The sequence below is a fragment of the Octopus bimaculoides genome, chromosome 2, assembly GCF_001194135.2.
Source record: "Octopus bimaculoides isolate UCB-OBI-ISO-001 chromosome 2, ASM119413v2, whole genome shotgun sequence".
Classification (NCBI taxonomy): Eukaryota; Metazoa; Mollusca; class Cephalopoda; order Octopoda; family Octopodidae; genus Octopus; species Octopus bimaculoides.
The window spans coordinates 181,002,801-181,007,526 of record NC_068982.1 but is presented as its reverse complement, the minus strand read 5'-3'; positions in this window follow the sequence as shown (position 1 = coordinate 181,007,526).

Sequence of the window (4,726 nt, the reverse complement as noted above, 5' to 3'; positions counted from 1 at the left end):
GGTCATTAGACCCCTTTGTAAGAAAGCTAGCGAATGTGTACGGCAACAAAAACAAAAAAGCATATATATATATATATATATATATATATATATATACACACACACACACAGAATAATAAATGGAGCAAATCGCATATAATCAATAAGTTCCTTTAATCCCTACATATGTTTCAAAAATTATATGCACCCTTTCGTTTTGGGATGTGGTTTGCAAGACTCTTTATGTGAGTTCATGTGTTGAAGCATATTCTTTTGTGTCTGGGGAGAGTCATTTTCGCAACACCGCATGCGATAAAGTGCAAAATAGTCGAAAAATCTATAATATATGTTAACGGATCAGAAAATGCAAGCTATGGGTAACTGAGAGAGCTCAAATTCTTTTCAGATTTAAGATCTCTAACTCACTGCTGAACAGTGACTGGCTTAACCATAGAAGCTTTTTCAATGTCATTCTCTTCCAACAAATCTCGGGTCTATTTAAAGCCGTGTGACAAGAAGCCGCGATTTCCACAAATAAAGACCAGTCTTCTTTAATTATTTCAGCACTGGAGAAGATTAGAAAGAATCCTGCAATATGAACACATCTGAGTTTGTTTCCCTCATACTCCATCAGCTCTGATGGACTATTGCTTCAAAATGCTCCCCAGACTATGACAGTATAGCCACCGTGTTGCATTGTTTGCTGCAATCTTTTCACGTCAAATACTTAATCACAGAGTCTTTAATCACATACCCACACGCGACAACTGTCAGAAAATGCAGCAGATCTGGACTCATTAGAGAATATGATAGTGTCCCAAAATGCAAGTGGCCTCTCCACCATCTCACTTGCCCAATCTTTTCTCCGCTTCATATTTTTTTTCTTTATTGCCCACAGTGGGTGGGGGGAGGGCTAAACATAGGAGGGACAATCAAGGACAGACAATGAGATTAAGTCGATTACATCGACCCCAGTGCGTAACTGGAACTTATTTAATTGACCCCGGAAGGATGAAAGGCAAAGTCAACCTCGACGGAATTTTAACTCAGAACGTAACAGTAGACCAAATACTGCTAAGCAATTCCCCCAGCATGCTAACGAATCTGCCAGCACAGCGCTTGATATTGGTTGGTGGAAGAAGTGGCTTCCTCCTTGCTGCTCTGCTATAGTAGCCAAATTTGTGGAGATACCTGGCTGCTGTTCAGGAACTGACATCAACTTGCTCTGCTATGTCAGAGGCCTTGCAGCTAGGATTATCCTCCACACTGATCTTATCAAAGCGAAGGTTCCGGTCAGCGGAGCGCTGGTCGTCTGGACAAAGTTATGTGGACTCATTCTCCTCTCTGGAGAATTACACAGTGACTCCATCAACTGTAGAAAGCAAGATTCGATGGTGTTCTGCACGTTTACGATGGCTAATTCTACGTTGAGATTGACCCACAATATGGCTTCCTTCAAATTCAGCTAGTTTCAATGCTTCTTTTGTGTGAGGTATGATTAAACAGTGCCATATAGAATCTGAAACATAAAAATGTCAATTAAGAAAAAAATAAAGTTTTGCAATTTAAAATAAATATAATACGATGTTGTACGGTGTGTCTATTTACTTCTCTCGTGTGTATGTGTGTATGTGTGTGTGCGCGCGCGCACATGTCAACATAAATATATATGTACATGGATATACTTCCCTCTCTATCTTTCTCTGTACATAGATATATATGTATATATATTTATATAGAGAGAAAGAGAGAGCGAGAAGGGAGAACGGAAGAGAAACAGAGACAAACAGACATATAGACTTATAGAGACAATGAGATGTGTTTGTGTGTTACGGGTGCTAAATGTATATTCTGTTTCCCCTAATATGTTATTATTGTGCTCGCTGAAGTGTGAACGTATTTCTTATGAATGAGGTCATATATAGAAAAGAAGAGTGAGTTATATAACCGATGCTATACAAGTTACCTACTCGTTTTTGTCCATCATATATAATTTCGTGTAAATTTACTGGTATCCTATTCTGTTATTTTGTATTGTGTTTGTGTTGTTTATACGCGAATTTATGCTACTGATATCATGTGTTTCGAGACTTTATATTTCAGTGAGCCACTCCATTCTTACAAGTGTGTCTGTGATTATGTTTCTCACATTTGAACCTGGTTTTGTTTCTCTTTTGAATAGGAGTACTTTTGGCTGTTTCAGACAATTTTTTGGGCGGTGAGATTAATGCCGTTATCTTTCCGCTTAAACTGTTGCTAGATTAAGATTTTATTTTAAAATAACACATGCTCATATCAGTGTCATCTCCATATGTGTGTGTATTCAGAAGTATTTAAGCTGCACATACATCTGCATCGCAGAGCAATCGCTATTATTAAGTAATAAACTTGGAGAATTACACACGATAAATACATATTGAAAGACGACAGATAAATCAATTTGTCGGGCACATAATTTTATATTTTCCATAATCATCACCGTAGTAACAGCGCTGATTTAACAGCACATAACATTATTCTTGCTATGCCAATTCAATAATAATTATTATTGTTACTATTGCTGTTGTTGCTCTTGCTAATGCTATTATTATTATTATTATTATTATTATTATTATTATTATTATTATTATTATTATTATTATTATTATTATTATTATTATTATTATTATTTCGATTGCGGTTTTGAAACTACACTACAGGAACATAAATTGTCCTTGCAGTCACTTTAATAAGCATCTGTATTTGTCGAGTACTTAACAGATATAATAACAGTGATTTTCTGATTGCCACAAGGGCAGCGGTTGATGCGTATGAAATGAGATTTCACATAACGGCAGGGTTACAATGAAATAAGATTATAAAATTAAAACTTGGAAATATGAACTACAAATATATCTCTCTTGCTAGACAGTCTCTAATAGAAAAAAAAAACTATTACTGGATGAAAAAAAAAATTCGCCAGAGTATCAGACAAAAAAAATTAGTCTGTATATTCTGAGTTCAAATTCCGCTGACGTGCTGGCCTTGTGCTAAAATTTTAAACCAATAATCTTTCAAGTGCTCAGAACCCTTCTCGTAATCTTTCCTGTCTTTAAGAGGCAAACTTTCTGTAGAAGCTCTGCAGTACATTCTACTTCAATCCCTTTCCACTATTTGTGCATATCATTACTCACAGGTCCCAATACATCAATCATTACAGGTACAGACTTCACAGTTTTTACACTGTAAATTTTGTAATTTCAAATTTTAAGGGATTGTGTATTTTCAGTTTTTCGCTTTCTTTCATTACAATCCAGGAATCAAAAGGACTTGCTGGCTCAAGTAGAAAGCAGCTTCGGTTGTTTAAGTACGATGAATGAAACATCAATTTTTCCAGAGGTAAATTATTCAAACCCTAAAGAATTCTTCTCAAATATGGTTATGATCCTCCCACGCTAACTCTGATCGTCATCAGCGATGCACATATCGTCAGCCCCTAAGGGACATGCTCAACTGGTTAAGGTCAAACAACTGACCAGCAAATCTGTGGTATTGAGCAGAGTATTTGCTGTAACCCATCGTTTATACGAAGACAAAACAATGTACATGATAACACTTCCAATCAGTTCCGATCAGAGCCACTGCCAATTACTGCATCAGGGTATTCATGATTATTATTATTATTATTATTATTATTATTATTATTATTATTATTATTTTCGTCGTCGTCGTTGTTGTTGTTGTTGTTGTCATTCCATCCTTAAAATGTCATGCAAAGATGTTAATTATTTTTAAATTGCCTGCTTAGACTGCGTTAATACCTCCACTGTTATATCATTTATACACTATTTCATTTCTTAAAATTCTTTATAGAGAATAGTCAATTTTGTTACAGAATATTTTTTTTGTGATTAACTCTTATGATAACTGTTCACTGAACGAGTCATATTAACTTCAAGTAGTTGAAAATATTTAATTACTTATCTCCTTTCTCGTGGTACAAAATGTTACAGATTGCGGGAAAAAAAGAAAAAAAAAAAGAGACAAACAAAAACAAAAAAAAATACCTTGCAATAATACAAGGACAGAAATTTTGGTGATGGCTTATTCAATTAAATCGGCTACAGTAATGGTCTGGTAGTTTATCGACGGTGGAGAAGAATTTAAAGACGACGTTAATAATATATCACCGGTTGAACTCTGGGATTGAGGTAATCGATTTATTCCTTCCCCTTGTGCCAAAATTTGAAGAAGTGATCGTTCTATCCCTCATCAAATATATTTTTATAATAAAGCTAAAATACTTTCGCAAATTTGATAAAATTCTTTGCATTGTACGTTCAAATCTTAATGGGGACGGCTTTCAAATTTACTGTTTCAATATTGATCACATCATGTCCACGCAAATATTGCGGTTCATTAATTCAAATACCACAAATTACAAAGTCTGTGTTAGTAATGTCTGAAATGATGTTAAATCATTAATTCCACTCTAAGTGTTGCATTTGCATTAATTTTACTAAAAACTGTATTTGTTCTTTTGAATCTGAAGATTTGGCAGGTATGTGGTCACTCGACTGCAAGAAACAGCAACCAAATGCACTTCCACAACTTATGGGTTGCACTTCTTTTCTCAGAATCTGTTCAGTTACGAATACTTTTGAATTCACGGTAAACTGGAACAGCACAAGTTGCACAAAGTTGCCTATTTTTTATTTCAAAATGTTTAATATACTTTCTACTTCTCTCTCTCTCTCTCTCTCTCTCT